Below are 13,377 nucleotides of genomic sequence, written 5' to 3' on the forward strand. Positions count from 1 at the left end.
ACCGGATGATACTTTCCATGCTTGAGGAAAGTTGATATATGAGTTTGGCGGTTTTCTATGCTGGAAGAAATCCACCGGATAATACTTTCCATGCTTGAGGAAATTCGATCGACATATGTTTGGCGGTTTTCTATGCTTGAAGAAATCCATCGGATAATACTTTCCATGCTTGAGGAAAGTCGATAGATGATATTATCGCTTACTTCTTCGCCTTGAGATGTGGCAACGACCGACAATTTTCCATGCTTGAGAAAAAACTTGTCTAATGATGAGATTTCAAGTCTCTGTGTATTGAGAACCTTGCACCGTGAAATGATGGTGGTTTGATTGTCCCCGAACGTGGGTTGTAGTTGGTTCGCTTGTCCCCGAACGTGGGATGTAGTAGGTTTGCTTGTTCCCGAACGTGGGATGTAGTTGGTTAGCTTGTCCTCGAATGTGGGCTGTAAATGGTTCTCTTGTCCCCTAACGTGGGCTGTAGATGGTCTTCTTGTCTCCAGACGCAGGCTGTAGATGGTCCGCTTGTCCCCGGACGTGGGTTGTAATTGAGACCTGCAAAATAAAATTTGCCAAAAGGACTCGTATATATTGTGATTGACTTGACCAACTGACTTGACCAAGTTTGACTTGACATGACATGTGTATGACTTGTGAGTGTGTATGTATATGTATGATTTGAGTGTGTGTGCAGACACAAGCAAATGAAGATGCAAAAGCAAAAATTTTCCGTCATTTTTGTCATGAGTGGAGGGTACCGACTTTCTCCCGAAAAATAAATACGTGAAAACTAAACTTTTATTTTCAAACTTCCCTCGATGAGAAAATTTTGAAAAAGTTTTTGAAATTTCCCAAAAGAAAAGACATGAAAAAGGGGAAGAAGTTTTAAACTTCCTCGTTGAGAAAGACGAAATGAATTGCAGGGATTGAATTTCTTCTCTTGAAGATAATGTATGCATGGTGCATGTTCTTAGGCTAGGAGGCTAAGGAAAATTACATCATATGACACGATAGATGAATGAACTTAGGTCAGGGAGCTAAGCATCATATACGGTGTAAAGAAACAATCTTGAAATTCACTTAGGTTTGGAAGCTAAGCACGTATATAGATGAAGTGATTATTGCATAATAAACGTTGCTTAGGTCAAGGAGTTAAGCACGATGTGCTTTGTATGATTAAAAAGCATCGATATATAAATGTTGCTCAACACATTATGCGATGCGTGAAGCAATGAACATTGCTCAGGTTAGGAAGCTAAGCAAGTATACAATATTTCTTTTAATAAATGTTGTCTTAAGAGATGATGAAGCATGCGCGGTAGGGAAACAAGATTTCGTGATAAAAGGTTTCTAAGGGAAATATGATATGGCTATGTACGTGTGAGTGAAGTGTGTGAAAGTGATACTAAGGTGAGGCTGTAAAGGCTATGGTGATGGAAAGAGATGTGAGAAGAGTCAAAGATGATGACTCTTTAGGCTGGGTAGGCTAAATGATGTGGGTTCAAGCCCCCAATTCTAGCTCTAAATGGGTAGGGGTAAACATTGGATATTCTTTGACTCGATTATGCATGGATATGAATATGAATGTGAATATGAATGTGGCCGCACCTCAATGTGAGGTTGCCTACGTATCCGTTAGGAATTAGGCTGAATGTAGCTCTAATCGAACTTTGTACAAGTGTATGTACACCTCAAAGAGGTTTTTCAAGGGTTGTAATATGGTTAAGCTAAAGGTTTAAGGAAAAAAGGGGTAAAAGGCTCAAGCCCTGAGCGAAGCCCCCAAGATATGCAATTGTGTATTTGAAAATTTGGACTTTGCAAGTTTTATTTTTCATATATTTATCTTAATTGAATTCCCTTTTTTTCATTCTTTTGAATCAATGTGGGAAATCTCAGATCATGCGGTCCATCACTCACTTAGTATTCATGTTTATCAGGCACGGTACCAAGCACTCGATGAGAGACACAATTTGAGAGTGTTCATATCAAAGACATTGGAACACTTGCCCTTAGACATTGTTTTATTGTTGCTTTGCTGCTTTTTTTTTACTTGATTTTTGAATGTTACACAAATTTCACACTTTCCCATCACAGGACTAGGTGAATGTGGTTTGAATAAATAAGACCAATCGTTAGACGAGGCTCAAAGTGGCTAATGAAGAAATGGATATGTGATTGAATGGTTAATGGGGAATGAATGGGTTGCAAAGGTACCTCAAATCATTAGTATACCTTGTGTTCGGTTCGGCAATTGATTTTTTATTATTATTATTTTTTTTTGCTAATCACGTGATCAAATGTAAGAAAGAGGTGCTCATTTATGAAGAAGGTAATAAATGTGACACATAGACACATGGATAAGGAGAACCTATGCTAGACTTTTTAGGAGGGAAGGTTTGAAACAAAAGAAGAAGAAAACATGAAATCTTGGTGAGAAGCTTGCATCGTGCCTTGTCTTTGTGGCTGTTTATGAGTTACTTCTTGCCGCCTGGTGAGGAAAAAAGTTTGTTGTTGTTGATGCTTTGATTGGAAGGAAAGAAGGAAGGAGTGACGTTCCCCTTATTCTTCCAACTATTGCCTAGTTATTTAGACTCAAATACTGTGTAAGGATGAACTCACTTAATGCATTCACTCAATACTCGGATTTGAAAGGAAGAGTGTATGAAACAATTTTGAAAACTGATGGGAAATACTCCACTCATTCCTATTACGACGGAAAACGATGCATGCATGGTCCTAATATACGATCATAAACAATATAGTGCATTACTCGAAGAAAAAAGTGTGTACAATGACTCAACTTGTGTGATTAGGTGAGTTTATTAAGACTCGTGGTATGATCGCATGGCTAGACATGAGGACTTTGTGAAAAACAAAGGACCCAATGACCAAATAGCACGGAAGACTAAAAGACAAACTAACTTGATTAATTTTGTCCAATTTTAATGTTTATGCTATTTACTAGGTGAAAACGGTCCATTGGAAATCTTTAGTCATAAATAAGATCAATCACAATCAAAATCAAAGAACACATGTTAAGGTTAGCACAAAAATCGATCACAAGAAACTAGGAAGAGGATTAGAATTCTAGAAGAGTTATGACTCATGGGTATAAAAAAATAAATAAATAAAAATAAAAATATATAATCCTATGTTATACGAGCTAACACGAATTAAAGGACTTGGCTAATACTAGCTTGACACGAAAAGATATATATAAAAAAATAAATTAAAAAAAATTGACGCTAAAAAGACACCTAAACTGGACAGGCTGTAGTATATCAGTTATAACTTTTGATCTTTTACTCTGATTGGGACGAAACCAACTTCAACTGAAAGATAAAACTCGGGTCTACAGATCCATAGTTGGCACGACACGTAACTCTTTCTAGAACTCCGACCATGACCAAAACAAGTTGACGCTTGTGCAGGATACGAGAATAAAAATCCGGGTTTACTCAATTTTTTTTTTTTAAAAAAAAGATCTATGACGCGACTCTATAAAAAAATAAAAAGGGTTTAATAAGAGAAAAAAATAATTAAAAAAAATTCAATAAAAAAATGCACATATAAGCACATCGTCAAGCAATGATGCAATGAAGTTCGCAACCTAAAGTCAAGTTCTATGTTCGACTATAGTCAAGCTTATGTGGGTGCAGTGTCAAAGGGTACCATGGTTAAGAGTTTGGATGCATTAGCAAGGCAGCCTCCCTTGAGGGTGTATGCCAACGGGAGGCTCCGTGAGTTCGTGATGAAATTGAACTCGACTCCATTATTTGGGTGGATTTAAAAACTCGGATGAACCCTTATTGTCATGAACATTTTTGGGTTGATAGAGCTTAAATCCCCCGGGCTAGCCACATACGTAAAACACGTACTATTATGGAAAATAGGTGACCTAAAAATCATATGCATACGTGTCAATGCCAATTAAATCGCAGGAATACAATTCAAGAATCTTTCAAGTCTCATCCACTCATCTTAATTAAATACTGATCATACAAATCGATAAATAACCAAGAATCCTCCCCAGTGAAGTCGCCAAATTGTAGGCGTCGTTTGAAGTGCGCCTACGCTAAAGTATGTTGTGAATATGCTTGGCACTCATAGGAAGTGGGAGTTGACATAATACGATTAGGGACAAGTAAAGTAGGGAGCCGCCAATAATTTTTTAAGGAACTTGTAAACCGTTCACGGATCATTTAAGGCAACCACGAATAAGGGACAACGATAGGCAACAACGATTGACCCGTGAAGGTTGCACCCCATTCATAATCCATGAGATTACTAACTCCATATGGTTCTGAACCACGAAACGAGGATCGGGGATAATGGCACGAAGTGAGTCATGAAGTCACACTTGCCCGTATTTGTAACACCCTCGATTTACTAACAATTAATAAACAAGAATGAAAGGAAAAATAAACAACCTTTAAATAAAATAGCGGAAGCATACACCTAAATTAGAGGTATTACCGCCACACTCGACAACCTGTCAAGTGTTAAGGCTTACAGAATCCCAATAATTACAACCCAATAAATCTAAGTGAGCTATTTGTACAACTTTATAAACTCGTTATAACAAACTAATCGAAACACTTGAGCTCCTTTAGCTACGACCACTTGATCAACCTGTTTAGACAAACTTGAGTGCTCACCATTAAGGACAAATTCCAAAATAGATCGTCGCAGGGCCACCACAAGAAAAAGACATGGCCGCAAACACAAATAACACAACAAAATAATACACACGTCAGCAAAAAGCTGAGTAATTACCACGTATCAGAATATAGAGTATAATTGAATAATAGACAATACTATCTCAATTAAACAATGTAGTTCGAAGCTACATTACACATTAAACTCTGAAAAATAACCTTTATTAACTCAACCTCGAACAATAATAATCCTTTACTCAACTAACTCGTAACCAATAAGTGTGCCATGCTCTTTGTTCTATACCTAGCCCTGGGCATGAGTAATTCGAATAACAAACCAACAAGTATAAAAACTTGAATACTCCCAATAACTAGAAAACACCTTGAACCAGACCACATACGGGCCAATTCCCACTGTAGGGGACCATAGAAAAATAAATAATAAAGATTGTACCTCATTCTTAACTCATGATTATCATCCTCTTACCAACATACCAAGGACTAAGGTCTATAACGCCGAGCCTCAAACTAAGAACAAAATAATAATTCTCAACCTTTTGATCTCATACATAGATCAAATAATCATTCACAACTAATAAATAGTATCTCAATAATGGCACATCTTCCCAATTAACATGACAATTCGATTCATAATATCTCAAGTCTTAAAACACATACTAATAACCCAAATATAATCATATCTCAACCCAAAAATAATACTCTGGATTAACAACCCTAAAACCTTGATAAAACAATACTCCCTATAACCACAACATTAAAACCCTAGCAATAACCCAATCAATCAATGCAATAATTAAATTATATAATACCACACAATAATCATATACATATAAATCATGATCATATATAATTTACAAATTATAAAATTTACACATAATAATACGGAGTACAATTAATACTAACAATTTATAATCAAACAAATCAAAAAAATTAATTAAGGTAGTGTGATTACATAAAATAAATAATACAATCAAATTATAAACAAACGGTCTAAGGGTTGATGGTGTGATTAGTGATTACCTTTCGGAACAATTAAACATATACAAAGTATAGAGCAAGGTAAAGCATTGACTGACAACTTGCAATTCACACGCATGATATTGAAAAGATAAGTGGGCTCATAAATAGAAAGTTTGGTGGAAGATTAGGCTACAAAATTGGTTGATGATTTGATAATCAAGAGTAAGTGGAAATTGTAAACTCTTAAATTGATGGAAGCATGATCACGTACAAGAAGGAGAACGGCTGCTCCCTTTTTTTTTTCCCTTAAATACAATAATTTTATTAGGGTTTAAATAATTTATGTACTATTTAAACTGTACAATGCTACTGAAACAAAATAGGGTTTTATAATTTTCAAAACACTAAAATAAAAATATGAGATAAGGAAAGTTATTTAATAAATAAAAATAAACTTTATGTTTATAAAAATATATTATATAAAATCATAAAATATTCGGGTATTATAATCTACCCTCCTTAAAACAAGTTTCGTCCCCGAAACTTAAAATAGAAAATTTTAGGGTATTACAATCTACCCTCCTTTAAACAAGTTTCGTCCTCGAAACTTAAAATAGAAAATTTTAGGGTATTACAATCTACCCTCCTTAAAACAAGTTTCGTCCCGAAACTTAAAGTAGAAAAATAACTTGTAAATTTGAAAGAGAATAAAACTAAGCAAAACTTTTCTTTGTAAAATATATAGATAGAGTACTAAAATATTAAGGGTGTTACATACTCTCCCCCTTAAAAAAGAGTTCGTCCCCGAACTCAAAGTTAGGCACATAAAAAAATAAAAAGCATAACAAACACAAGCGCATAGAGAATCACTCTTGAAACGAACGGCTTAACCTATGTTAATTTTAATCCTACTCTTAATTAACAGGTTCATTCCTAAACAAAACCATGCTGGGATATGAAGATCCCTGCGTAAATCCCACGAGCGGTTAGGCTCTGGATACCATTTTGTAACACCCCCGATTTACTAACTAATAATAAACAAGAATTAAAGGAAAAATAAACAACCTTTAAATAAAATAGTGGAAGCATACACCTAAATAAGAGGTATTACCGCCACACTCGACAACCTGTCAAGTGTTAAGGCTTACAGATGCCAATAATTACAACCTAATAAATCTAAGTGAGCTATTTGTACAACTTTATAAACTCGTTATAACAAACTAATCGAAACACTTGAGCTCCTTTAGCTACGACCACCTGATCAACCTGTTTAGACAAACTTGACTGCTCACCATTAAGGATAAATTCCAAAGTAGATCGTCGCAGGGCCACCATAAGAAAAAGACATGGCCGCAAACACAAATAACACAACAAAATAATACACACGTCAGCAAAAAGCTGAGTAATTACCACATATCAGAATATAAAGTATAATTGAATAATAGACAATACTAGCTCAATTAAACAATGTAGTTCGAAGCTACATTACACATTAAACTCTGAAAAATAACCTTTATTAACTCAACCTCGAACAATAATAATCCTTTACTCAACTAACTCGTAATCAATAAGTGTGCCATGCTCTTTGTTCTATACCTAGCCCTGGGCATGAGTAATTCGAATAACAAACCAACAAGTATAAAAACTTGAATACTCCAAACAACTAGAAAACACCTTGAACCAAACCACATACGGGCCAATTCCCACTGTAGGGGACCATAGAAAAATAAATAACAAAGATTGTACCTCATTCTTAACTCATGATTATCATCCTCTTACCAACATGCCAAGGACTAAGGTCTGTAACGCCGAGCCTCAAACCAAGAACAAAATAATAATTCTTAACCTTTTGATCTCATACATCGATCAAATAATCATTCACAACTAATAAATAGTATCTCAATAATGGCACATGTTCCCAATTAACATGACAATTCAATTCATAATATCTCAACTCTTTAAACACATACTAATAACCCAAATATAATCATATCTCAACCCAAAAATATTACACTGGATTAACAACCTTAAAACCTTGATAAAACAATACTCCCTATAACCACAACATTAAAACCCTAGCAATAACACAATCAATCAATGCGACAATTAAATCATATAATACCACACACTAATCATATACATATAAATCATGATCATATATAATTCACAAATTATAAAATTTACACATAACAATACGGAGTACAATTAATACTTACAATTTATAATCAAACAAATCAAAAAAATTAATTGAATTAGTATGATTACATAAAATAAATAATACAATCAAATTATAAACAAACGAAATAAGGGTTGATGGTGTGATTAGTGATTACCTTTCCGAACAATTAAACATATACGAAGTATAGAGCAAGGTAAAGCATTGACTGACAACTTGCAATTCACACGCATGATATTGAAAAGATAAGTGGGCTCATAAATAGAAAGTTTAGTGGAAGATTAGGCTACAAAATTGGTTGATGATTTGATAATCAAGAGTAAGTGGAAATTGTAAACTCTTAAATTGATGGAAGCATGATCACGTACAAGAAGGAGAACGGCTGCTCCCTTTTTTTTTTTTTTTTTTTTCCTAAAATACAATAATTTTATTAGGGTTTAAATAATTTATGTACTCTTTAAACTGTACAATGCTATTGAAACAAAATAGGGTTTTATAATTTTCCAAACACTAAAATAAAAATATGAGATAAGGAAAGTTATTTAATAAATAAAAATAAACTATATTTTTATAAAATATATTATATAAAATCATAAAATATTCGGGTATTACAATCTACCCTCCTTAAAACAAGTTTCGTCCCCGAAACTCAAAATAGAAAATTTTAGGGTATTACAATCTACCCTCCTTAAAACAAGTTTCGTCCCCGAAACTTAAAATAGAAAATTTTAGGGTATAACAGTACTGGCCTCTACTCGATTCTTATAGTGAAAAGTGATTCCTGCGATCACAAAGGCATGCAAACATAATATTCAATTTGCTCCAAACTAATATTAAGCTAAATTGGTTGAATATTAATGCAACACATAATTATAAAATATTTGTGATCACTTGAATTAATAACATGATTAAAAATGAACCTAAACCGGTTGTCCAAATTATCTTATTGGGCGTGATTTTCAATTACATATTCCGCCCCTTTGAACATGCAATATAGTGATAAAAAATAATAATAGAATAAACATTAATATTGGAAGCAATTTAACAATAAATTGTTAGTCAAATCAAATTATAAATAAATCTAATAATGATACTAGCAACAAGAATAAAAATAAAAGTAATTAAGTGATTAATTACTCACTTTCCGCGTTTCTTTAATTTGCTACATCATGAATAAAATTTTAGTAACTTCTATAAAAATTTACATCAAATTGAAATAATTAAATTAAATAAAAAGTAGTGTTGATTTGGTCCAAAACCTCAGTTAATTATACCTTTCACGCCTTGGTTTAAGGACGGAGCCTCGGGTTAAGTATGGACTCCTTGGAGTGTTTAGGGGAAGTATTATGGAAGAATATGGCTAGTATTTAGGCTAAAGCGGGAGAAGAGAATGATTTTGTGATCAAGCTTGTCGACGATTAAAAAAGGGGAGATATGACCTCTATTTATAGTTAAAAAAGAAGGGTCGAAGAATAAAAAAAAGATAAGAATTCGAATCGGAATAATATTCTTGCGATAGACAGCAATTTTTGCGGTTTTTGTTTTTTATCATATCTTTTGATCCAAAAATCGGAATAAGATAAATAATATATTGTTGGAAAGCTATTGACGTCTACTTTCTAAACCAATTGGAATCAGATTAAATTATAGTGATAATAAAGGATATGGCCGAAATAGTGGGACGGTGTCAGTTTTGGATAGAATTTGGTATTTCATTCATATCTTTTCCGATATAGCTCGGAATTGATATTATAATATATAACTGGTAATATCATTTCAAAGGTTATCCAACCACTTAATATTTGGATAAAAACTATGAGGCACAAAAATTATATCTAACTATCTTTGAACATCTTTCAATTCGTATAGAATTAGGACTTTCAAAAAGAAAAGTTTTATTCAATTTCAAACTCTTTAATCTTATCTTCTCAAAAAAGGATAATTAAGATATTTTAGAAACTTATAGAAGCTTCCAATTAATACTAATTGGTTTAGGGTTGGGATTAAAGCTTTTGGACCCTCCATATGATCATTGGGTCGCAGGTAAGGTGCGCGTAGTTGGGCTTATTTTAGTATTTTGGCCATAACTTATTCGTTATAACTCGGATTTGGGCTTATAATATATCTTTGGAAAGCTATTTTCAAGACCCATCCAATTATTAAATCATTGGACTCAGATTTTTGAATAAAATAAACATGGATATACGTTTTTATAAAAAGGACACGAAATGAATGATTTTAAAGGACACGAAATGAATTATTTTGGTTTTAAAGGCACGAAAAGAGAAAAATAAGTTGTGGTTTGGGGAAATGAGCTAGGAGTTGGGTTGGTTTATGAAATTGAAATATGGATTTAAGCACTCCAAGATTAAATACTCAACCCGACCAATAATGGCGGTGAAAAGTTGTTCATCATCGGGTTTGGTTTTGGGGAGACATTTTAGGTGTCTACAGGAGGGGAGCTCTAACTACTTGAGTTATCCCTTAATTTTAGGTTTCTATTGTTGTTGAAGTGCAAAAGATAACATTTTTAAAAATGTTTTTCAAAATTAAAATTGTAATTGTCAGACCAAAATTAAGTTATTTATTTAGTATTTTTTTTTAATTGAACCTTAGCTTGTGGTTTACACTAACATAATTTTTTTTCATATATATTAATAACATAGTCGATAATCGTCTTAGATGGTTAAATAGCCATCTTTCTTATAAGAGGTTGAGGGTTTGAATCTCCTGACGTGGAGATCGGATTCGCGATTTAGTCTTTGACCAATTAGTTATATTGTTCTTCACGTTTTCTTTTCATTTGAACAATGACATTAGCATCTTGAATATTAGAATAATGACAAAATTGTTAGTAACTAAGTTTACTTAGCTTGTAAATCCTTGATAAAAAATCTGAGCTAGATGAGTTTCTTTTTTTAAAAAATATTGTTTATGATTTAGTTATAATTAGCGGAAGTTTTGAGCGAGTTTAGAGTGAAAATCATTCACAAATTTTGTATTATAGAAAATGGGGCAATGTACATATTTGAGTTTTTGAATAAGATGAATGTAATAGCTTAATGGTACACTTTTTTTTTCCTTGACAACGATCTGGAAAAGGGTTAGACCTCAAAAAACCTGTAATAACAACAACTCAAACAATGGAAAAAAGAAAAATAGAAGTAATCTTCCTTAGAGAATTCTGGTGCTCCATCTTGTCCGTAGCCTTCCCATTAATGACTTAGATGACGAGTTTATCAAGGATGGTGAAATTGAAGTATTTAATAATTCAAGTGAAGAAGAGGAAGGAGAGGAAGAGTCATTTGATTATGAATAACTGGAATGATGAAATCACATTGTTAAGTGTTTAACTATATGTGTGTGTGTCCTCTTTTTGGAACATTTTTTTTCTGTTCACCAAACATAATATGACTCATATAAATGTTTTTTTTTACATTAAATGTTTGAATTTAATTACTTTAGTAATAATCTATATAAGCTGCAGCCTATACTTATATATATACAACCAAATCCTATGGGTTCTAGTTTTTTACATTTCTAAATATGGTAGGAAGAGGAGGAGGTAAAAGACTTGAAAATCGCTATGTTATTGCTCCTGAACAACTTCAAAATATCATTCGATCTGAAAAAGGTAAGTCTATGTACACTAGCTATCTTTTTCATTAAAATTTTATCTTGTATTTACATTTTTTTTAACATACTTATTATGGGTTTGGTTTTATCAACTAAGGTGCAACAAAAAAATCTGCACTAATTAAAAGGGTTAAAATTGGTTTGTGTATTCAATATGATAAAGATGTTGAAGAAATAGTTGCAAAAATGTAAGGAAACATTTATGCTTTACTTATTTTCTCTTATATATAAAATTTCCTTACGGCCTTTGAGTCAATTTTGCTAACCTTGAAATAATTTTGGTAAATATAGATTTGGAAAGACAAAGAGCAGCTTGCATTGCAAACAATGTCGTAGAGTCTCCAACTATGAATTATGCTAATTTGAACTATGCTTTTAAAGAAGAGCAAGTTGAAGAGCAAATATTTCAAGAAGAACTAGCAACCGACAATCACTCTGAAGGTTTTGTAAATGATGATAGGGTAGAGTGTATGTTATACCGTACCACACTTAAATCATTGTCACCACTTGTTACTCATTTGTTGTAGCACATAATTATTTGAATGTACGTTTAGCTGTAGGCGTACTTGGGAAACGAAAAAGGATGACTAGATTTGCTAATAGAGTTGTTGTGTCATTACAAGTGAATAAAGCTGTTGATCCTCTCCCTAGGAATATAAGAACTAATAATGATGTAAATGAGCAGTAAGCACCTACAAATGGTTACTCTAATGAAAATGAAGGTAAACCTAATTTTCTAGCATTAAATGTAAATATCAAATTTTTAGTAATTTAAAAATAACTTAAATATTAAATGCTACAAGTAAAACAAGAGCAAGAGGCAATAGGGGAAAGTATAAGGTTATATTTGGATAACAAAAAATGGAAGGAAAGGAAGGGAAGGGAAAGGGAGGGAGACAAAGTTCCTTGTTTGGATAATATGTTGGGGGAGGGAAGGGGAGGGGGAGGGAGGGATCCATTTTCCCTCCTCCTTTAATAAAGACCATCCCTTCAAAATTGGAGAGATTTGGAGGGAAAATGGAGCTCATCATTTCCTCCACTTTCCCTTCCTTCCCCTTCCTCCTATTTTCCTCCCTTTCATTTCCCTTCTAATTTGTTATCCAATCATAACATAAAAGTTTTGTTGTCAATATGAAAATCAAAGGAAAAGGCTCAAAATTAAATGTTGAAATTCCTGATGAAATCGATCAAGCAATTGGAGAATATGCACGACATTTGGTGAATGAGTATTGTTGCATAATGAGAAACAAAGCTCCATTGAATGTAAAGAATTGGTAAGAAGCATTATCTATTGCCGGTGATAGCATGTGGAAGGAAATTCACTAAAATAATTGTTGTAATTATGCTTCTTTTAAAGCTTACATATTGTGTTAAATGAAACTTCAATAATTTTAAATATATGCATGACTTTATTAATGCAAATCACATAGCCAATATGTATACTTTCGCTGTAGATATACTATGCAAAGTTTGTATAGGTTGTGGAAATGCAGACTGCATTACTACCAAGAGTGCCAAATGTGGAAAAACTAACGCAAAACGCCTTAACAATCCTCCACAAGATTTACTGAAGGAGCAATGGGAATGGTATGTAAAGAATTATGGGTCAGATGAGTTCAAGGTTTTTTATCATTGAACCTACATTTTATAACTTTAAATTGTCCTCTTATCTATAGTTTTATAATCTCCGTTCATGTGTTTTTGCAGATAGTAAGCGAGAGGAATTTCGAAAATTGATTATCAGACAAAAGAAGTATTCACACCACTGGAAATTTAGCTTTTGATGAAGTTGAAGATATATTGGCATGACTAATCTTATCTAGTACATAACTAACTTTAAGTAACACCTAAAATGTGTTATATAAAGTGGTAGAAGTGTTAGGTTTCAAAAAAAAAAAAAAAAAAAGTGGTAGAAGTGTTATAATAGACAAT

The sequence above is a fragment of the Chenopodium album genome, chromosome 1 (genome assembly GCF_948465745.1).
Source record: "Chenopodium album chromosome 1, dcCheAlbu1.1, whole genome shotgun sequence".
Taxonomy (NCBI): domain Eukaryota; kingdom Viridiplantae; phylum Streptophyta; class Magnoliopsida; order Caryophyllales; family Amaranthaceae; genus Chenopodium; species Chenopodium album.